A 24,367-nucleotide genomic window follows, 5' to 3' on the forward strand; every position below is an offset into this window, starting at 1 on the left:
CCACACTTTCACCAGTGACTGTGCATGGCAGGGCACCAGCGCCAGCCCATGTCTGTGGGGCATGGCATTCCTCTAATGAGCACTGAGCACCTTTGGCTCTGGGACTCTCCCATTAATCTGGCCAAAACCGTCTTAGAACTGTTCAGTAGTCTGAGACTCTCTTGCCTAATGCTGCTATCTTACACTGTTGTCAGATCTGCAGCATACCATGAAGGTCCCCCCTGTATTCCCCACCTCCCCGTCACCCTTAACAGAATACCACCTAGTGAATCCCTTGTACTTCTAAGCCCGTCTTGGAGTCTGCCTCTTCCAGGACCCAAATTAACACAAAGATCAACTGCCGAATGTGTCAATCATCTATTACGTGTCAAAGGAAGCTTATAAAGAAGCCTCATCTTGCATTTTAATATATGAGTGTAAATATGTTCACTGAGATTAAAACTGTCTTTTCTCTCAGAAATTTTCACTTGCTAGGAAAGACTTTTTTAAAAAGTGGTTTACCTCTGAGTTGTAGGTAATTGCAGTAAGTATGTTACAGAAAGTGCCGGATTTGTATATTCTGTAAATTAGTCTAATAATTAGGGTAAGGAGTTACATAACACAGAGTGTAATTGACCAGAATATGGATGATGCAACTACAAACCAATAAAATGTTAGCTGCACTCAATGCCTGCGACTGTTCCAAACTGCTAGTTAACGCTGAACATTTACTCTCTGGGTCAAAAGGCGCTGAGTGAGCTGTGGACTGCCAAACACTGATCTTAAGACTTCTAGTCCCTTGTGTCGAAATCCACATCTAGTGGTCATTCGATGCACTTGCTAGGACTGAGCAGTAGTCAAGGCTGGGGGTTTGGGGAGAGGGAGCGAGACAGAGTCTGAGATAAGTCCATTCCTTGGGCCAAGTAATCCATGCCATCCACTCCTTCTTCCATGGTTTTTCAGTTACTCCTTAGCATGTTGGAGAAAAATAAATGAAAGGTGTGTTGCCTTACAACCTGGGAGCTTCCTGGGAGTAATCTAAAGCAGGCTCGTGGACTCACAGAAGGCAGGGAGAGACGGGAGGGAGAGGCGGGCCACTCCGGACTGCTATGTGGCAGGTTTAATAAGCAAGGAACTGACTTACGAGGCTTGTCTTGGGTGGCTGCAGGAGGAGTAGTTTCCTGCATCCTCCTGCCAGAATCTTAGAAGTTTATATAGAAGCCTTAACTGGATTCAGTCACGTTTTCAGTCCAGATGGTCTCAGTAACACCTTACTCTCAAGGCTGTGTCCTTGGAACAGCTCTCACTGTGGGAACAGGAGACAGACTGTGTATTCCAAGGGGAGGGGAGGGGTGCGGAGCCTCTGATGACAGGCCCAGCTTACAGGTCAACCGTGCTCACGTTTTTTTCAGTGACCTCCCCTAACAAAGTGTTCCAGGGTGGTAATGTTTGTTGTTTGCTATCTGCTTCTTGACATCCTAACCTCCATCTTTTTGTTGACCTCGAGGTGTTGTTAACTGGGATAATGCAAGTGGATACATAAATTGTAGTATATTCCTATAATAGGATACTTACACACAAATAAAATTAAATATAACTACACACACTAGATAAATTTCACAACAATATTAAACAAAAAGCAACTCACAAAAGAAAACATAATCTGGTATTATTTATATAAAATTTAAAATAGGCAAAAGATAAACTATTTTTTGATTAATTAGAAAAGCTTTTAAAAATCAAGAGAAAGATCTTCACAAAAGTCAAGATGATGATTAACTCCAGAGACAGTAGGAGTGATGTGACTGCAGTCACCTAGTTGTTCATTTCATAAATATTTTTGGACAATGTCTACATAAATATGCACTTTCTGTGTGATTATTTCTCAATAAAAATTACATTAGAATTACAATTAATGACACAAAATTTTATAGGCACTATGTTCTCTGCCATGTTAAGAAGGCTTGAAATGTGATATTGAAGGAAAATACATGATTAATAGGAAAAAAAAAAAAAAAAGCTTTAAGATACACTTTATTCCAGAGTCTGTAGTGTGAAAATTATCTCAGTCACTTTTTATTGGAAAAATATCCCAAACTATTTATTATATACAGAACAATACATTTGAAAGACAAACTGAAGGGGATTAAATGGAAGCATAGTCTCAACAACAAAGAAGTTCAAAACAAAAATGGCACCAAACATTAATAGTACAGATGGGGGTTTCCCTCCCTTTCCTTAGAAATAAAATATTACACGTCTTTTTTTTCTTGTTTTGTTTGCTAATGATAATCATGTTCTACTTACTGGTTACAGCACTGACTCTACACATTCACCGGCATAGCTTTCACAAACCAGCCCTGTGTAACGTTCGCTGGTGTCAGCCATGGTCTCAGCATGGTTCGTGTGATGATTTCCCGGGGCAGGCAGCTGAAACGTGGACCCTCAGGGAATTGGATCATTTGATGTGACAATTGTGCAATTTTTAGGTAATCCCCTCTGAGAACAGTACAGGGAAAATTTTCACTGTGGATAAAATGAGTTGATGGGCTCCCTGGAGGAGAGAGGAGATAGATAGGAAGGAAAGATTAAGGCTTTTAAAAAGTGTAATAAAATCAAACTTTATCCATTGCCTAGTTTTGCTAGAAACTGTTTTCTGTTGACCATCTGACTTCTGAACCAGGTAGAAGAATTAAAATTTGCCCTACCTTAACTGTCTTCAACATATTCATGTGCCTTAACTAGAATGGGAACCCTAAAATGCTGGATTTTAAAACAATTAAGGTGAAAGAAGTGTATGTATTGGGTCACTGAACAAAGGAAACAAAGTAAATGACCCAGCTGTTGACTGATCCCTACGTGTCTGTCTGCACTGGAAGAAGGCTGACTCAGATACGCTCCTTGAGAAGGATACAGGGGGCAGCAGCTGTGGAGTTAGAGATCCATTTCTGACCAGGAGTGTGGCCTGGCTTCTGCTGGCTTCTTTGTACGTTTCTCAGGAAATTTACAGAGTTCAGCTTATCACTGGGGAAGACATGTAAGGTATTAATCACGAACTCAGTCAGCAACCCCTCCGCTTAAGATGCTTCTGCTTCTATGCTTCCGCCTGAAAATTTCCATTCATAAGAGCAGAGCCTCAGCAACTCACGTCTCCAAGACAATGTCAGAAATAATTCTTTATTTCATGTTAGCTTACTTTTCTCTAAGACCCACTAAAAAATGTAAACAGCAATAATGAGAAATGAGATTCTCCCTTCTTTCTTTTTTTAGTGCCTACCATGCATGGATGTGTGACAGTCATGTCCACAGCTGATAACACAGCATAATCTTCTCATTACCATCCCTCTCTCTCTGTCCCAAGCATAGCTGACTGATCCAGGAATGCACATCAGATCTGGGGTTGTACATCACAGCCACTTCTGGCAATCAGATGATTTCTTCTCAGAATTTGCACTTCAGGGGTCCTGCAGGTGAGTCACTCTGAGGCTGGCATTTCAGGAATGTCAGCATTACATAATGGCACTCCTAAAAGCCAGCCTCAGAGTGGCCTTAACCTTGACCCCGTCCTAAGGGATTCCAGAGCCCTTTATTGGGTAACTTTGCTTGGAGACTTTCCAGTAGCCTCACTGAGACATTCTCAGAACTCTGGATAAATCGCGACTGGCTCTAACTCAGGTATTTTGCTAGGCTAGCCCAGTAGCTAACGCATATAATACTTCGTGTGTACAAAGTTTTCTACAGGCTTTATATAAAAATCTATCCATTTAATTCTCAAAAAGTACTCTATCAGGTGGATACAGCAATTCATATTTTATAGATGAAAACACTGAGATACTGAGGCATTAAGTCATCTTCCCAAGCCCGTGAGTGAGTAAATGGTGAAGAGAAGTCCAGACCTTCACACCCGGCCGTAGCGTCGGTGTCCTCCGACCACAGCAGCGCTGACGGGCTCGCCTGTGCTTCTCAGTCTTCCCTCATAGATGCTTGTGATCCTTTTCTTGCCTGCTTACATCCGGTGCGGGATCACTCAGGCCTCCGGTCTGCCTGTCGAGATCTCCTAGGTAGTTGTGGACTGGTCTGCAGTGAAAGAGGATAAGCTGTCTTTGTTCTTAAGTTTTATGGAATTCAGCTTCGGAAGCTCTGGCCTCTGGTTTTGAGGTTTACAGAGGACAGCACGCCTATATTCCGAAAAAAGAAGATAGGAAGGCTTCTCAGCACAAAATACAGTCACATGCAGTCCCACCAGCGCTGTGGCACTGTACAGGGACTACACAGACAGTCTAGCGGTGGCATCCCAGCCCGTTACGGGCATTGACGAAAACCATCTGAACGACTCCTCCAAACCCTACTCCTAACAGTGGGATCAGTGGTAAGCCCACCTGGCTCCATCTGAAGTCTTTATCCATGTTAAGAATGATTTGTTTCTCCCCCTGGCCTCTCCACCCCTTATACACAATCGCCCCCGCATCAATATCACAGCACTATCATGGATTTCTTCAGTTTCCATGGGAGGCTTCTTATAGTCTTTGTGCCTCCAGCAGGGTAAGGCAAGAGGGAGAATTTAGATTTATGCATTCCTTCCAGAATCCCCCATCAGCTCATCAGTCTTCACATATAGTTTAGATGTAACAGCTCTGAATTTTCTAAATTTGCATAATGCCTTACAACTTATTTTGCAGGAACATTTTATTTTTACTGTATGCTAGCTGTAAAGACTAAGCCCCAAGCATTGTATTACATTTTTAAGAAGTAATACAGTTTCTCCATTAAAATAAAGCTACTCATTTTGTAAAAATTTACTGCAAATAGTAGCTATATGAATCCAAGGCAACAGAAAGAAGTGCAATCTCCAAATATTCTCTGGTTCTAGATGCATACTGTTTCCACTTGATTATGGAAGGTGCGTTTTTATTTACTTTCATATTCTGTGTCTCAGGAGGCCCTGTTCTTCTCTGGGGTAGTTTTTAGTATAATAAGGAAAGACAAATGTTCTTACTCTCCAAGCACGTGGCTTGCAGTGCCTGATTGTCTGTCAGTCCCAGGAGTTTCAGTGCTAGAGCTTCACTGGTGTGAATCTGAGGTTTTCAGTAGCTTCCGTACGTCCTACTGTGTGATGTATCTGGTATTTTAGCAGAACTTCAGAGAACAAACTAGCCTTCCTTCAATGAGAGCTATAGGCCTTACTTCTCATTCTTTATTAAAAGATGCCTTTGAAATTTCTCTGTTCTTGCTTTGAACACATAGTTTGGGTATCCAGAACCATTTTATTGTTTGAGTTATTTAACACAGAGCTCTCAGGGGCTTCCATGTATAGTAAGTGAATAATGTAATTTTGGCAGTTTCTGTGTTGTTGCTTCTGCTCTTATTCATGTTAAATTTGTTCCCAAATATCTGACCAGGACTGATACTAGTTTTAATATAGAAGATACCAGATGGATTCTTTTTTTTTTTTCCCTACACATTTAGTACTTTAAATTCTATTTTGACCTCAGATTTTTCATCTAAACAAAAAATCCACTGAGTTTATTGTCTTCCACTTTGAAGTTTTGTTTCTGGTGTTCACTTTCTGCCTGGACGTTTATTTATGACTGTATCTAAATTCAGGGAGGAGTTCTATATAATCAATGTAGATTTAACGAGTGCTTATTTGGATCTGGAAAAGCAAAGTCAAAAATGATGGAATCTTGCTATTAGGAAAGGAAATGTTACTCAAAAATTTGAGATAGATTAGTTTAGATTTGCATAAAAATTCTATTACAAATTCATATTTAAATATATAATGTATGTTATGATTTTTCTGTGTAAAATAGGTAACATACAATATATAATACATAACATACAGTGTACATTTAATATAATGCTATATATTGCATATGTTACATATTCAACATATACTGATGCTTGAAATTTGAAATAATATATAGGGCCTTTAAAGAACAGAAGTATACAGGCTAAGTGCAAGTCACTTATATATGATAGGAGAGCAAAGGAGCAAAAATAAAAAAAGAAACAATCAGAGTTTTAATAGCATTTTTGAGGATGAATGGAGCTGTAGACATGGACAAGGACAGAGAACATTCCAAGCGAAGGAACAGCAAATTCAAGGCACTGACACGTGAAACAGCGTCACTTACAGACTTGTGATGTGACAGGTCTTGAAATGGCGTCTCATTAAGCTGGACCACTGAAGAATTGGCTGTTTCTGTTTTGCATTCCATGCAGGATGCATCCTGTGATAGGAACCGGGATGAAATAGATGGTTTGCTCAGATCAGGTCATTCTAGCTCCAGTTAGACCAGGTATTTTTAAGTGAGAGTTTTATGGAAAAAGAAAGTTTTCTGGTATAATAAATGAATTTTATTAATGGAAACTATTTAACTAGTTTAAATTTACTTTAAAGATCCATGCATCTGTTTTTAATACTAAAACTTGGGATTTTGTTATAAAACCTTAATTTCCTTATAATTAATGACTGGTGAAGTAAATCACCTAACACGTGACCAAGATACAGTTTCTTAACACAATAATGGAGACACTGAACTAAAAATGATTGATACGATTTGTCTGTGTTTATTGGGATCCTCTCTTCTAAGATTTTGTACTTTTGTGCCTCCTACTTACCAGATTTCACATTCTTAATGTCTCTGAGTGCCTTTGTTCAGAGTTGAATTTAAGTGCTACACTGCTGGTACACGGTTAAGTAGTGCTGCTTCCTCCAAAACCTTAAATTTTTGATTACCTCTTTTATTAGTTATTTCAGGAATTAATTGTGTGTCTTCTTTGTGTGGTGCTGTGGTAAGTGGACATCAGAAGGTATCTTGGCTACTCCACGTAAGCACACAACCTAAGCAGACACCCCTGTGATTCCAACGAATACCCCTGGTCACCTATGACCAGCTTGTTTCTCTATATAAATACAGGAGCTGCCACTAGTTGAAACTGTGTATCCCATATAAACTCTGTCCACGTGTGCTTAAATGCCTGTCTCTTTTATTAGAGAGCCATATGTTTTATCCACTATCATAATAATCTTTTTTGGGGGGTGGGGGAAGGCACTTTTTATTGGAATCTAATTTGAAAGATTTCACTGGGCAGAAACATAGAAAGAAGCCTTGATAACCTTCTATATAACAACACTATTAAGTAAGCAATTTATCTAGAGAAACTCAGACATTTTTATTGCTTATTCATTTCAATTCATTATCATCTATTCAGTATTAGCACTGTCTTGGAAACCTGTATTTTTAAATTGATTGACTATTTCTCCTTCTTGCTCACTGAGTACACATGACACTACAGTGAATGTTCAGTGGCTGCCAATATTGATGCACTACAGTGTGGTAGTGATTCCAAACTGCAAGGTAACTACAGTCATTAGACCAAATTTATAACTTTCAAATTTTAGAAAAAATTAGTATCTTAATACTTAAGATTTAAGATACTTATCTTAAATGCACTGAAGTTACTAATGTTCATACTATAATGGTTGACCCCTCAAAAGAAAAGGTAATGGATAAAACCAACTTGAGGTACCTTAAAACAGAAAGGAGTAACTACTTCCAGGGTCATCATGCCATAGAGAAGAGGCAAAAATAACCAAAAAGACTACTTATAAGTGCCAGATATGAGAGATCATTTATCCTATCATGAAAAGTATGCTCATACTTAACCATTTTCAGATAGTTTATCTACTGTTATGTGTATATTCTTAAAATAGAATGTGAGATTTCTGTCTGTGTCTGAGTATATGGGAGAATGCCCCCGCCACTGTATTTTTTATTCCAAGATTGAGAAAACACTAGGTACTCAAGACACTTTGATTGTCATCATGTTTCACTTGATGGCTTTGATTGAAGTTCTTTTTTTTTTAACTAAATTTCTTACCATTGTGTTTCAGAATATTTTATCTCATTATCATTTTGTCATTTATAATGAAGTACATAAATTTATCTACATGCCTGTGCTATGTAAATACCTATCCTGTTATTTTTCTCTACAACTCATATATCAAGGGTTCCTGGAAGATGTTATTGTTGTACAGTAAAGCCTTGTATTTTAGAGTTATGCCTTCAATTCAGAGTTAGAGAGCTTTTTCCCCTGTTCTGGCAGGGCAGCCGATTCAGGATGTCCAATGGAAAATTATAGCCATTCATCAATGAAGGCGAGGGAGTCATCTTTTATTGTGAAACCTTAGGCTTCTGGATGATTGTAAACTATCACAGACAGAATTACTCCCACTGTACTCCTTAGGGGCTTCTCGCTTTACAAACAGTGAAGTTTGTTTTCTTCTTATCCACTCTCTACCTGGAGATTCCAAGTAAGTCCTTGCTTCAGATTTCTTCTAGATGTTAAGCCCTTTTCTCTTGGACAGTATTAAATCGTTGGATTCAAATTAGTGTAACTTGTAATGTGGTCTAGGTCTACTGTCAAATCTACTGTGTGGTTTAGGCCCAGGGAAGTCATTGGTTTATGAATAGATAGGGGAGCCTGCTTCCAGGAGACAAAAGAGACAAGAAAGAGGGTTTTGTTTTTACGTTATTTTCTTCTTTTCTCAGTAGTTGAAAATGTGGCAACTCTTCTGGTTAGCTACCTGAGAACCATAACGAACCACAGTTACCTCTACTTGCAACATAGAAGATTTTCTCCATTTTCTATAGAAGCTCTTGTGTGACAACCCAGCCCTTTTATTCCTTTAATTTGTCTGGTAAAGCAGAAAGGAAAGTCAATGGTTTTGCTAAGAACGATTGATACTTACCGCCTAGTGGTTCACCTTTCTTACCATATTTCCCTGCCTTACCACATCTGTTTTTATTCCCAAATTTTTACAAGTCACAATTTTTAGGTTTTGTAGGAACCAATTAATTTTGCCATCATGATTAAGGTAAAGTTCATTTATATATAAATAAATAGGGAAATGATAACTGATAATTGATTTAAAATTTTATGCCTGGAAAGAGTGTGTCCTCTTTTACAGCAGTTTTTGGGGGGAAAAAAAAAAACTGTGTAAAAACTAATTTTATCTCAGGTTACAAAATTCCTAAAGTCAAGAGCCAATTACTTTTATTATTAAACTCATGGAATGTAATTTTACTGCTAATAACATCAGTATCATGGTAATAGATGATGTCTTAAAAAGAGCTGTTGACTATTAAAATTTAACTCCCTGCACATGGGCAAGTAAATTCTGTGTTTCTTCCATATGTAAGGGATCATATCTTAGATATGTTAGGTGAGATTTTTTCACATAATGTAGCTGAAATATGGCATCTGGATTTCAAAAATTCCAGAATGACAGGCATTCATCGTGATACTTAATGTCTTTTGGAAAAGAGATTTCAGCTGTTAGTAATATATACTAGGAAATAAAACTTACTAGAAAAAGCTAAGCCTCAGAAAGGATTTCAATTTCATATAATTAAATTTTTCATAAAATTATAGAATGTTTGAGCTGGAGGAAAATTTGAAGATACTCACAGTCAGTTCTGTAATTTTCCACATGAGAATGTGGAGGCATGGGAATTGTATATGTAAATTTTAGTTTTCCAGTTTTGTGAAAGGTTTGGGGAATAACTTTTCACATTCAAAACCTTACTTGTCCTTAGTGTCCATATTTGTTTATGTTCTATCGTCAGGTTGTGCAGAGAACTGCAACCCCAGACTCATAAGTGTCTTCTCTGCACATGAATCTAGCCTGATTATAGAATCAAATGCTAAAGGAAAGTGTGAACCTGAATTCCACCAGAGAAAGCTATTATGATGATTTATTATGAACATGATTCATTATATCATCACTAAGATGGGAACAACAACCTGCATTACAAGGGCTACATGGCTCCACTTCTCACACCATATATTAGAAACCTTAAGCCCAAACTGTGACAGGTATGTATAAAGCAAATTGATTTAAACTCTCTTAAAAATGCAAATACATTCATAACTCTAAATCTGCACATATATTCTACCACTGACTTGGACTTCTAAACAGTTTCAATTTTCTACCGTTTTCATGGAATTTCCATACTTATTTTATATAAGAGATGCAGTTTTGTCATTAGAGACACAAATGTATCCTCAGGAAGTTTACATGTATGTCAGGAGCGCTTAGTAAATCACCTTTGACAGAAAATAAAATATGTATAGAATAACAATGAAAAGACCGATGCTTATCAACATACTTTTTTTGGTCTTAGTCTTCCTCAGAGCATTGATAACAAATCTAGAACATATCACTTACTCTCTCTTCTTGTTTACACATGGAATGAGTACTGGGGAAAGTTAGGGCCTGGCATTCCAACTCTAGGATTCCTGAGCCTCCTCACTGTTCCCATTAAAGGAGGTACTTAACATAAAACCAGACTGAAATTCAGCTACAAATCACTTCCTCACTCAACTGCAATACTCTGTGAGAGAACTGGGTCAGGAAAAACAGTGATAACTGACATTCAAAGTCCACGGTGTTACAGTCAAAGTCACCATAAAGATGTATGATGGCTTATTTGAGGTGGCAGTTCTCTTGAAAAGAAGGTGTGTGTGTGTGTGTGTGTGTGTTCAGTTTATCACAGTGATTTGTAGATGCTGTGAATTCTCTGCAGCTGAATTAGTGACTCCATAGTGACATTTGATTTTTCCTAAATTTTCAAAAGTAGTCCACAAATCAAATAACCTCAAATTTTTAGCACTTAGAATTTATTAAAAATATACCATAGAACTTGTTTCTCTATTATTATTATTGTTGTTGTAGTCAACTAATTGTCAAAATGTTTGACATGAGAGAGAGAACGTGAGCAAATTACAAATTCAGCTTATTCCAAAAGAGATCTGTTGTTAGATCTGTCATCTTTGTCACTGGTAAATGAATTCAAAGGCAATTTGCAGCTTGAGAAATTTTGATGTTGCTGGTGATTGTAGTGTCATCTAATGATGATGACAATGGTGATGACAGCAGTAACAACAGCTTCTATTTATAAAATCCCTGTGTAAGGCCAGGACTTCCCTTATTTTAATCTCATCTGGTAGAGAATTCAGCAATGAGAATATATGGTATAAAGAAATGATATTGGTTACTGAGATAAAACTAAGAAAATAATATCTAAATTTCATTAAAAATTTGAAACAATGCAAATGCTAAAAATATTCCATGAAAGCAATTCCGTTAGTATAAAATGATATTGTTAATAATAGTTTTGTTTCTAAAACAAAATCGTTGGTAAAGAGAAAAAGAAGATAAATTTTGTTAAATATATTATCTGAAATGGAAATAATCAGGAATAATCCATTTTTTAAGTTTGGGAAAATCATGGTGATAAAAATCTAAGATTTTGACCAGTAATAGGAAGAAATGCATATTTTTCAAAGTATTGGTAAAGAGTCAAATTGAGGGGGATCAAAGCAAGCAAAGAGGCATTAAAAATAGACAGGAACTTCGAATCAAACCTGACACTGTAGTGGGATTTAGATGGATCCTTCCGCCTTACACAACTAAGAAGCAAAGGTAGGAAGCACACATGAAGGGCCTGTTTGCCAGGCACTGGGCAGCATGGGGCTGCGATGCTTGAAAGGAACATAAGAGGTGACCTCCACATCCAGTCTGCTTGCTGCGGGGGACACTACCCAAAATGTGATGCAGGGAATTGGAGCCTAAACAGAGCAGACCTAACCAGAAGATACAAGGTTCAGAGGTATAGAGGCAGGGGTTCCTGAATCAGCTGTAGTTTGCAGGACAGGACACCAGTGATTAAGGCTTTGCCCAGATAAGCAGATCTGGAGCATCACATAGGGTCCTCCTTGAGGTTTTGCCTGAAGACTAAGCTGTGTGTGCACTGAGACAGATGCTGTGAGGCCAGACAGAGAAAAGCTAATGGGGGACAGGGAAGAGACTTAACTGAACGTCTAGGTTTCCACTGTAACCTGAGAAAGATGTTTTAGAAGTAGGATGTTTCTAGCCCTTAACTAAATAATAGTATGGGTCCTACCTAACAGCACCTGAAACTAAAGTTTGACAGGATCAAGCTGATTTGCCTGTTTGCCAGAACAAAATTCAATAAAATTTAGATGGATGTAAAAAAATAAAAATACATACGTACATTTGGGAAGTGCATGTCTGCTTCCCTGCTCTTGCCCGTAACTCTCCTGCAGGTATGTGCCCGAGTAACAGCAATAACAAAAAAGGGAGCAAATGTAGGAAGAATTAGAGCACTAAAAACTTCACTGAAGCCTCCGCTGTGGATTTAAAATAGAAACAGCAGCTTGGTGACTCCCTCATACTTAGATTAAACCTGTCTGTTACTTTGGATTTAGTAAACAGAACATTTCGCCAGGTTAGGTAAAATAAAAAGGCTTTCTGCTTTTGTTTTCAACTTTAAAGTAAATGCATTCACTTGTTAACAGATTTGTATTCCCTTAAGTTCTATGTGGGTTTGAATACTAAATATTTTTTGTCACTACAGTTAGAAATAAAATATACAATATCTAACACTGCTGAACTACCATGAAAATACATCCAACCAGAATATAACTGACAATTTTTCTAGCTTACAGTAAATCATCTTTAAATAATCCAAATTGCTTTTCTAATGTTAATCATTTTAGTTTATATTCAGCTATATACAATACATATATATACATAAGCATTTTATAAATATTGCTCTTTTAATGTAAAAGACTAAATATATTCAAAGATTATTAATATTTAAATTCTTTGCTAACTTTAGCTTATAGTGTTACCCTTGTTTTTGAGCAATGAGTAGTGATAAACAGATACAGGGTGTTTTTACTATACTGTTTTATTAATATGAGATAGAATTATTTGATGGTTACCTATACTTTTAGAAAGATGGAATTTGACCTAATTTTTTTAACAAATAGTTCATTTAAAGATTGTTCTTTTTCTAGCTTTGTCCTAATTAAAGCATCTTCTTCTAGCTCTGCCCTAATTAGAGGCAGTATCATTTTTGAAACAAACAAATGGGTAGATTAGAAGTATAGACTAACCATGGGGGAATAAAAGAGAAAATATTGGCTTAGTAACTCTATGTAAATTTAAGAAATTGAGTTACTTTAATATTAATCATTCATACTTTACCTAACTTTCTTGTTTGCCATACACCAGAGGTGCCCCAAATTACCATTGATCAATAGTTTGAAATTACAGCATTTGAACTTTAACCTTTAATTCTGCTGTGTTGTGCTCTATGTTCCATCATTAGATTTTGTAGGAATTATTCATTCTAGAAGTAGACTAATATTGTTCAGACTCTTGCAGAATTTTAAAAGTGAACTGCTTTTATTTACAGGGATCTTAAAAACAGAAGGAAACTATTTTGGATTACTGTGAGCAGATGCCCCTTTATTGACAGTGAGAGGCATTGAGGGGACTGGTAAAATTGCAGAGTGGACTATTCAGATCCTTAGATATCTAATACTTCACTGTGACAAAACAGGACAAGAGCAAACTAAGACTTTGCAGCAGCTATACTTCATGGGGTGAGGGTGGGGGGCATTCTATAGCAGAAAGAGCACTGAATGTGCCGTGTCAAAATTAGTAGAGTTGTAAGAGTTCCTTAACCAATTTTTTGTTTCATTTTGGTGAATTACTTAACTCATTCAAACTTCAGTTTGCTTAATTATAAATTAAGATTGTTGGCTTTCTTTAAGATGCCTTTTAACTCTGAAATTCGAGGCCCCCTTGCTAGTAATTTATCACAGAGACTTGAAACTGATTAATTTTTTTACCTGTATTAGTAATCTTTCAAGTGCAGATTATTTAGGTGGTAATACAGCGCAGATGCCTATAAGCTTCCTCTTAGTCATCCCAACAACAGATGTGTATAAAGTGGGAAGCTAGTTCTCCTCTGGCCCTGCGGTGCCACACAGGGTGTTGTACGGAGTAGTTGTTCTGCTCTGTGATTTATAAGGGACTTGAGGTCTAACTGTTGGAACCATGTTGGAAATTCTTAAAGGGCTTATCCTTAGGATGCATGGATTATGAATGAAAACAGTTCATGGAAATATAGGCTCCCTTATCACAGGGTCTGATTTACCCAGGGCCAGTCTCAGTATAATTCTTAAGAGTGCCCCTTTCCATTCTCAAAAGTGTCCTTTTTGCTTGATAAAAAATATTTCAAGCATATCTCTATGTAATTTTAGAGAAGTTATTTCCATCTTATCTTTAATAAGCCATTTCATAATATGCAAAATAACATGTATTAGAAGTATTCTCTTTTACGTCATACTATTTAAACTCCTTCCCAATTGCCCTGTTTCTTTGTTTAGCTTTTATGTTAATTCTTTACAATTGTACTGTTACAACATTGGTGTTTCTTTGCATTTTCCTCTAATATTCTTTTTTTCATTTCTTTTTCTTTTTTTTTTTCGCAATAACAAAAGAAGCAAAATATCTAATCTATTCCTTGAATCTACAAACCTCATCACAACCCGTAAGATATATTGAAATCAAGTTTGAGAGTTTTCTTAATGCTTGTAACAGAACTTTGCAAAGGAGATGTGTTTCTGCCTAAACTGTATTTACTGAAAATTTTCCATGTTCTGATTTTTTAAAAAACTGGATGGAAAGGCCATTAACTCCATTCTGTAGGTTGTTCTCCCAACACTGTCCATTCAATATATTTTAAAAACATATTTAGAAAAACAAATGGATAGAAAGATTCTGAAAGTTACTTTACTTAAATATAACCCCACAGTATTTGGCAAATGTATGAATTGTTAGCTTGAGTAGGTGAGAAATATTTTATAAAAAACTAAAAAGACAGGCTTTTGTGAAGATAGGGCACTTCTGACAGGTGAAAAGTTATTGATTTACAAGTAACCTGTGTCTTCTAAATTTAGAGATGGACAATTTGAAAACTACTATGATATCAGAGCTTTCCCCCAATATCTAGACAAAATAAATGTCTCTAATGTGACTTGGCATAGAAGTAGGTGTAGTGGCTAAGAGCTTAATATTGGAATAGAGATAATGAATCCAAATGTTGCCTCAGTCACTTTAAATTATTTGGTTTTGTGCTTGCTATTTTTAAAAAAATTTCATGTGGTTCAGTCTCTTCATTTTTAAAATTTAAGTGATCGAGAGGTTAATGATAATTAATAATAAAATAACCAGCCTCACAGAGATATAAGAAAAAAAGAGATGCTGCATGTAATTCACTAAGCCTATCGCCTGGCAAAAATTATTAACTAATAAATTAATAGCTATATTGTTAATATCTAGGACATTCTGGGCTCTGAAAAAATATAAAATGTTTTAAAAGGCAGGCTCTTGGGGAGAGGGCATGAACAGGCAGAACAAACAGGATTTTTAGGGCCATGAAATGCTAACCATAATGATGAATACATATCACTATAAATTTGTTCAAACCTAAAGAATGTCAACACCAAGAGTGAACCCTATTGTAAATTGTGGGCTTGGGTGGTTCTGTTGGGTCTATGTAGGCTTAATCAAAGGCGCCACTTTGGTGGGGGATGTTGATAACGGGAAGGCGATGCATGTGTAGCAGCACAGGTTATATGGGAAACCTCTGTACCTCCCTTTCAAATCGGTTTTAAACTTAAAAGTTCTAAAAAGGTAGGCTTAATTTTAAAAAGGTAGGAACTAAATAAAAAAACAATAGTTGCATATTAATATGTTTTAGTTAAGTAGCAAGGTGGAATTGGAAAGTGAATTTATGGAATGGTTTTATAAAGAAAGAAGGTATATAAATTTTATAAAAATTAATAGTGAGTTTTAAAAAAGTATGGCTCTTTATAAATATAATGATGCTTCTTTTACTATATTGGAAAGAATGTGACCTTTATGAATGGCCACCTGACAAAATATTTAGAATATAGTACTGTATCTTTAACTTTTTTGTTTATACTGCTGATTTGATTAACCTAAGTACATAAATCATGCTTGTATTTATGTTTTAGGTATTTTTACAGACATACATTTTAACATGTATGAGTGTAATTTAATATACTTAGTATATTGCATTTTTATACATTTTTATAAGTATATGCATTTTATTACTATCCCTACTAATGTAGACATGTTTAAATATTAGCCTTGACGTTTGCCATCTATGGAAGGAGGCAGTGTGACATTGCTTGAACTACGTCAAAAAGTTTTTAAAAATAGAAATAATATAATTTTCTGTGCATATTCACCCAGTTATGTATATTAAAATTAACTATATCAGTATTCACTATTTATATCAAGTAGATCTACCATTTACCTTTTTTAAAATATTTGATTATTTTATAAAAAATATACTTTATATTGAAACCATCTACATATATCTCTCTATATTTATCTGTTTATAAAATTTGAAATTAGACTTATTATTTGAATTTTTCACATGAGACTTGAAACCCTATTTGAAAATGTAATATTGAATCTCCAGCCAACAAATTCTGTAGGGAAATTGTTCTGATTAATACTGGGCTTTTGAACTCAACTGATTTCTTCTGTATAGGGGACTGTAATGGAAAGAAAACACGCAGTACAAAGTATAGCCATGGTAGTCTGAATGAGGAAACAGCAGAAGTTATTAATGGTGCCAATCACATGAGTCATTAGTTCCTCCTAGCCTGCAGCCTCAAAGTACCCATCTTTCATATAAGTTAACATGCTTCCAAAATAACATTATTGAGAAAATGTTTACCCCCAAAGAGAAAATACTTCCTTTCCTTCTACAAAATTTTCTTTGTCAAATATTATGGTGGAAACAAAAATAGGTAGAGGTAGCTGTTTTAAAAGTGAAACTGTCCAAACATACTCAACAACACAGAATAGCTGAATATAAAAACTGAAGCTTCATCAAGAAAGTTAGGAAACTCAAAAGTTCTATAGATATTTGCATTACATGATTTACGTTATTAAAATGAAATACCAGTTCTGGGCATGTTAAATCTTGCTTACATTTGCTAGGCAATCATATGTCTGAAAACAATTACCTTATAGTATTTTTGTAAAGATTAGGTGACAAACACATGATTATATATAGTGAAACAGTATTTTTATCTGATTTTAAATATCATTTATTTTATATTATAGTCTCATGCTCCAAGATTTGAGCTACTCCTATTCCTCAGTGCACAGAGCATTATAATTGTTGTGTTTAACCCTTTTTCTTATTTTATGCTTTTGTTTTGTTTTTTACTTCTTCCCATGCTCTTTTACACATGGGCTTACTACAGTACATTTGATTGATACTCCTGAAAAAGTAAATATATTTGTAAAATATATATGCAGATTATCTCTGGATTTTCCGTTTAATGATTATTAAATTACAGAGTGCCTTTGGTTTCTAAATTTGATTCACTCAACACTGGCTTTCAGATCACTCACTCCATGTTTTATTGTGCATATTTAATTACTCCCCTCTAACTGCTTCTTAAGTACATGCCCTCTATCTAGATCTAAGATGTTTTTTGAGCTAATAAATTATCAAGTTTTCTAACTGATTGCCTTTCTGTAAGAAAGTTACATTTTCTCAAATCAATTATGATGGCTTACACTTTTCCAGAATCTGTTTCATAAAGGTTTCAGTGTACCCTCTTTCATTCTGTATTTTGTTCATTTTTGTCTTCTCTAAGTTTTATTCATCACTCTCACAAAAATGTTGCCTAACTTCTTAATCTTTTTAAAGTCCCAATCCCCTCCACTTTTTCCTTATTGTTATTGATTTCTGGTTATATTATAATTATTCGTATTTTGTTACTGACTCTATCATTCTACTGAGTACTAATTCATTTGTTTCCAAATAAATTAAAACTTTGTTTTCCAATAAAATTGAAAGCTACAAACTGTCTTCTAAATTCTGCTTTAGCTGTGCCCCACAAGTTTTAACATGCATTGACTTAATTATTACTTATGATTTCTTTTATGACTTCCTCTTTAAGTTACTATTTTATTTCTAGACTAATAGGATTTTAAGATAGATTGTTAGTGGCTTTCTAATTTTATTTTATTGTGACTAGAAAATATATTCTGTTAATAGTACAGACCTCAAAGTCACTTAAGAAATTTAATTTTGTAAACTTCATTTTATAGTATACTACTACAAGAGTATTTAAATACATATTGACAATTAAAATGTGCACACACTCATATATGCTTGGAAAATTAGTACTAAAATATACTGCAAGATAGTAATGGGGGCAACTACATTTCTAAATAACTTAAGGTTTAGTATTTAAACATTATATTTCAATATATTTAGTAAATTTCAGCTATCTATCATAACTCTAAAAATTGTCCACTCTATGTCTTTATTACACTAAAAAGGCCATAGGACTCTTCAGTAAGCCATATTTTTGTTTGGGCTTAAGGTGATGTATCTAATATAGACAAAATAAATTAACTTACGTAGTTTTGAGACCAATCATGAGATGGACCAATTATGAAATTCACCAATAAGTTACCCTCTTCTTTTTTCCTAATGGTTTCTTGGAGAAGTTACTATTAATGATGCTTTAAATTTGGGGGTTTTTTGGTAAATATCAAAACTGTTCAGCCTCAAAACAGTTATTTTAATCTCTGAAAATTTCAATGTCATTGTGTTCATTAAATATTTAGTTCTTCATCATTTTACTTATATTAATATTTAAAATGGCTTTCTAAATAGTACTAAGAAATAAATGTAAAAGTGGATACTTTTAAAGGTATATATAGCTTATGTTCTAGAGTCCATATCTTTAATCATTTCACCAACATATCTTTTATAATGCATACTTCCCCTAATAGTATTAATGACAACATAGCATTGATTCACCTTTTGATTTAGATATTTCTAAGACTATACGATAATTTTTGTTTTGTATGGATATTTGAGTTCACATATACCTGATCATTCAGTTTAGTGGCCATGGACATAAAATGCTGTGTATTCATTAACAGCAATGTGTCATACATCTCTCTCTCTCTCTCTCTCTATCATCTATTCTCAGTACCTTTACTAAAGCTTTGCATCTGTTAGAATCTCACTGGAGCAATACTTACATAATTCAGATTTCCAAAAACATTTCTTCAAAGTTACTTCAGAAGCTTTCTATTGAACATTCCCATCACTGCTGCTTTCTGCAGCTACAGCACCAATCATAGTCCAGAAGTTTGTTCCAACATTGCCCTTGTAATAATGATATAGAACGTATAGTTTGTGTGATAGGCAAATGATTCAACTAGTTGTGCAAATACTTGAACTATTTCACAAAACTTCACGATAATTTTTTTAAAACCACTTTACTGAGGTATGTATGATCAACTGGTAAAAATCTCTTCATGTTCAATGTTACACAATTTGAAGTTTTGGAGACAGTGATTCTTTAAACTAGGATTTTTACTTTGTTCAAGTTATCCAACTTCTCCTGTAGATAGTAAGACATCAAATTCATTACAGTTCACAGATAGTCAAGAGGAATTTTTTTTTTCTAGCTAATTTGTTTAGACCATTGTGCTAATGAAGTCAAAAACATGGGCTTTACTCATTGTGTACTAAGTGGCATTGTTCTGTTATATTTAAACTGACAACACTTCTGAGCAAACTGCTCATGAATATATGTCTGAATTACAGCAGGTTTTGATGATAAAATAAATGAATTTGTTCTTAATGTTGTTCTTTCAAACAGTGTTGCTATATATCTGGAAGCAGTTAAGGCACCTGGTGTACAAATATGAATGAGACTGAATCCCTGACCAGCCTTCAAATAGTCCATTCAAGTAAACACAGACTTTCTTATACCTAACTACAATTCAATTTTAAGTTTTCTATAATTAGTATAAATGTACCTCCTAGTTTGAGTGTATAACATTTGTTTATCTTGGATTTTTCATTTTTAAACAAGTATTTTTAGTAAGTGATAGCATTAAAATGGCTAGGTTGAACTTGGTACACTTTTACACTTACAGCTTCAACTACAGTCTTATTCAATAAGATGATACACGTTCAAAGAATTTTCATTTCCATATTTAGTTAAAACTGACAGATGACTGACAATATACTTTTTCCCTTTTCGCAGTCCTTTCCATATAAGATATCACTAAAACTTCCCTTTCAAGGACAGCATGCAGAGTATTCACAGATTGTAAAAAGTGGAAAACTGGGCATAAGAAACTTTAGGCATCTCTCTCTTTTTTCTAATTGAAGTATAGTTGATTTACAATATTGTGTTATTTTCAGGTGTACAGCAAAGTGAGTCAGATATATATATTCTTTTTTCTATTCTTTTCCATTATAGGTTATTACAAAATATTGAATATAGTTCAGTGTGCTACATAGTAAATCCTTGTTGCTTATTATTTTATATATGGTAGTGTGTATCCATTAATCCTATACTCCTCTAATTTATCCCTCCCTCTGTCTTCTCCTTTGTTGACTATGTTTTCTATATCTGAGTCAGTTTCTGCTTTATAGTTCATACTATTTTTTAGATTCCACATACAAGTGATACTGTATAATATCTGTCTTCCTCTGACTTGCTTCACTTGTGATAATCTCTAGGGTCCATCCATATTGCTGCAACTGTCATTATTTCATTCTTTTTATGGCTGAGTAATATTCCATTGTATATATATTTCAAACCATCGTAAGCCAATTGCCTGCTGATGAACACTTGAGTTGTTTCCATGTCTTGGTTATTGTAAATAGTGCTCCTTTCAATATTGGGGTGCATGTATCTTTCTGAAGTAGAGTTTTTGTATTTTTAGATATATACCCAGGAGTGGGATTACTGGATCATATAGTAACTCTATTTTTAGTTTTTTAAGGAACCTCCATGCTGTTTTCTATAGTGGCTGCACCAATTTATATTCCCACCAACAATGTAGGAGGGTTCTCCTTTCTCCACACCCTCTCCAGCATTTATTATTTATGGATTTTGTGATGATGGCCATTCTGACTGGTGTGAGGTGATAACCTCATTGTGGTTTTGATTTGCATTTCTATAATAATTAGCAATGTTGAGCATCTTTTCACGTGCCTGTTGGCCATACGCATGTCTTATTTGGAGAAATGTCTATTTAGATCTCTTGCCCAATTTTCATTGAATTTTGTTGTTGTTGTTGATACTAAGTTGTATGAGATATTTGTGTATTTTGGAAATTAAGCCTTTCCTTTTTGGCCACATCAGTTGCAAATTATTTTCTCCCATTTTGTAAGTTGTCTTCTTGTTTTGTTTATGGTTTCCTTTAATGTGCAAAAGCTTTTAAGTTTTATTAGGTCCCATTTGTTTATTTTTACTTTTATTTCCTTTGCCTTGGGAGACTGACCTAAAAAAATATTGCTAGAATTTATGTCAGAGAATGTTTTGCCTATTTTTTTTCTAGGAGTTTTACGTTGTCATAACTTACATTTAAGTCTTTAAGCCATTTTGAGTTTATTTTTGTATATGGTTTGAGGGAGTGTTCTAACTTCACTGATTTGCATGTCCAGCTTTCCCAACACCACTTGTTGAAAAGAGTGTCTTTTTTCCATTGTATATTCTTGCCTCCTTTGTGGAAGAGTAATTGACCATAGGATTCTGGGTTTATTCTGGGTTCTCTATTCTGCTCCATTGATCTATATGTCTATTTTTGTGCCCATACTGTGTTGTTTTGATTACTATAGCTTTGTAGTATTGTCTGAAGTCTTGAAGGGTTATACCTCCACCTTTATTCTTTTTCCTCAGGAATGCTTTGGCAATTCTGAGTCTTTTATCATTCCGTATAAATTTTAGGATTTTTTTTACCAGTTCTGTGAAAAATGTCCTTGGTAATTTGATAGGGATAGCATTAAATCTGTAGATTGCTTTGGGTAGTATGGCCAATATAACTGTTTATGGGATATCTTTCCATTTCCTTGAATCATCTTCAGTTTCCTTTATCAAGGCTTTATAGTTCTTAGTGTATGTCTTTTACCTGTTTGGTCAGATTTAGTCCTAGGGATTTTTCTGTTGTTTTTTTTTAATGTGATTTTAAATGGGATTGTTTTTAAAGTTTCCTTTCTGATATTTCATTGTTAGTGTAAAGAAATGCAACAAGATTTCTGTATGTTAATCTCATGTCTTGCTAACTTGCTGATTCATTTATTAGTTCTGATAGTTTCTGTGTGACATTTTGAGGGTTTTCTGTATAGAGTATCATGCCATCTGCATATTAATGATAATTTTACCTCTTCCCTTCTGATTTGGATACCATTTGTCTTTTTCTTTTCTGATTCCTGTGGCTAGGACTTCCAACACTATGCTGAATAGAAGTGGTAAAGAATGGGCATCCTTGTCTTGTTCCAGAATTTAGCATGAAGGCTTTCAGCTTTTTAACGTTAGGTATTAGGTTGGTTGTGGGTTTGTTAATGAATGGCTTTAATTATGTTAAGATATGTTCCCTCTATACCCACTTTGGTGAGTTTTTTTTTAATCATGAATGTTTTTTATTCATCTGTTGAGATGCTTTTTCTTCATCTATTGAGATCATCATGTGGGTTTTGCCCTTTCTTTTGTTGATATGGTATATCACATTGATTGATTTGCATATGTTGAAACATCCTTGTGCCCCTGGGATGAATCCAACTTGATCATGCAGTATGATGCTTTTTATGTGTTGTTGGATTCTGTATGCTAATATTTTGTTGAGGATTTTTCAATCTGTATGTCAAATATATTGTCCTGTAATTTTCTTTTTTTGGTGCCTTTGGTTTTGTAACAGGGTGATGGTGGCTTCATAGAATGAGTTTGGAAGTGTTCCCTCCTCTTCAATCTTTTGCAAAAAGTTTGAGAATAAGTTCTTTGTATGTTTGGTAGAATTCCCCATTGAAGCCATCTGGTCCTGGACTTCTGTTTGCAGGGAGCTTTTTGGGGTTTTATTTGTTTGTTTGTTTTGGTTTTTGGTTTTGTTTTAATTTCATAGTCAAATTCCCTTCCAGGGATCCTTCTGTTCAAATTATCTATTCTTGATTCAGTTTTGACAGTCTGTATGTTTCTACAAACTTGTCTATTTCTTTGAGGTTGTCCATTTTGTTGGCATATAACTGTTTATAGTATTTTCTTACAACTTTTGTATTTCTACAATGTCGGTTATTATTTCTTCTATGTCATTTTTGTTTGTTTATTTGGGTCCTCTCTTTTCTTCTTAGTCATCCTGGCCAGAGGTTTGTCAACTTTTCTTATCCTTTCAAAAAAACAGATCTTGGTTTTAACTGATTTTTCTATGACTTTTTATTTCTATTCTCTCCGATCTTTATTATTTCCTTCTTTCTACTGACTTTAATCTTTGTTTGTTCCTCTTGTTATAATTCTTTTCGGTTGTAGGTTTGGTTGGTTGGGATTTTTCTTGTATTTTGAGGTCTTCTTTAGGTCTGCCAAGCTTTCAGCCTTAATTTCTTCAAATACAGTTTTGATCCGCTTTTCTTTCTTCTCTTTCTGGTATTCCTATTTTTTTGTTTTGTTTTGTTTTAGATTGGCATGCTTTAAATTAATTATCTCATAGATCTTGTATGTTGCTTTTCTTTATATTTATCTTTCTGTCTTCTGTTCTTATTGGGTGATTTCCATTATTCCTTCTTCCAGATCACTTATTTATTCTTCTGCATTATTTAGTTTCCTATTTATTGCCTTTAGCTTGGTTTTCATCTTGGCAATTAAGTTGTCTAATTTTGACTGGTTCCTCTTTGTAGTTTCTAGTTCCTTGTTACAGTGATATGCCTTTCTATCAATGGTCTTTCTTATTATTCAACCTTTTTCTGACTTCCTTTTTGAACTCAGGGTCTAGTAGACTGGAGAGGTCTGTTTCATTGTCCTTTCAGGGGATTTCTTTTGTTCTTTTAATTGGGAGGAGTTCTTCTGCTTTTTCATTTTACTTATATTTCTTTGACTCTATGAATTTAGGAAAACCAGTTGTCTACTGTGGTCTTAAAGGGCTATTTTTGTGGGAGCAACCCTGTACAGACTCTGAGTTCAGTATTTTTGGTGTGAGGTTTGTTTTTGGTATAAATGCTTGCCATATCTTTCCTCAAGGTGTGCTGGCCCTTGTCACTTTGATAATGGGTGTGTTTGGCATTTTGGTGACCAGAATCTGTACTGGACGTTGGACAGGGCTTCCTCTTTGCTCTGCAGTTGTCACAGCCCTGTTGGGAGCCAGGTCTGCTCCCCAGCAGCTGTGGGAGTAGAATTGTCCAGATCTGGTTCTAAGGTGTGGTATAAGGTAGATGAGATTGGACTGCTCCCTCTGAGAAAGAAGTTGCTGAGTGTTCTTCCCCAGGAGCTATGCCAAGACACAGTGACACTGTAATGCCACCTGCCACATGGTGTGCATGCCTGCAAAGACCACTGTTGCTGGCACTGCCCTTGGGGGCCACCTCCTTTGGGGGAGCATCAGTAACTGGCTTGGACATCCCTTACAAAGCTGCTGGTGTGAAAACTT

The 24,367-nt window shown here is 35.1% G+C and overlaps 1 long non-coding RNA gene across 1 annotated transcript in view; it reads right to left on the minus strand.

Moving 5' to 3' along the window:
* Positions 1-1,737: 1,737 nt before the first annotated feature.
* The window catches only part of LOC123616079 (uncharacterized), a 194,282-nt gene continuing 171,652 nt past the window's right edge, over positions 1,738-24,367 (minus strand). Inside the window, exons 2-4 of the long non-coding RNA XR_012511046.1 lie at positions 6,114-6,209; positions 3,876-4,056; positions 1,738-2,533 (exon numbers count right to left, since the gene is read on the minus strand). This is a non-coding gene — a long non-coding RNA (uncharacterized LOC123616079). The remainder of the gene's footprint in view (positions 2,534-3,875; positions 4,057-6,113; positions 6,210-24,367) is intronic.

This window comes from Camelus bactrianus, chromosome 12 (genome assembly GCF_048773025.1).
Source record: "Camelus bactrianus isolate YW-2024 breed Bactrian camel chromosome 12, ASM4877302v1, whole genome shotgun sequence".
Lineage (NCBI taxonomy): Eukaryota > Metazoa > Chordata > Mammalia > Artiodactyla > Camelidae > Camelus > Camelus bactrianus.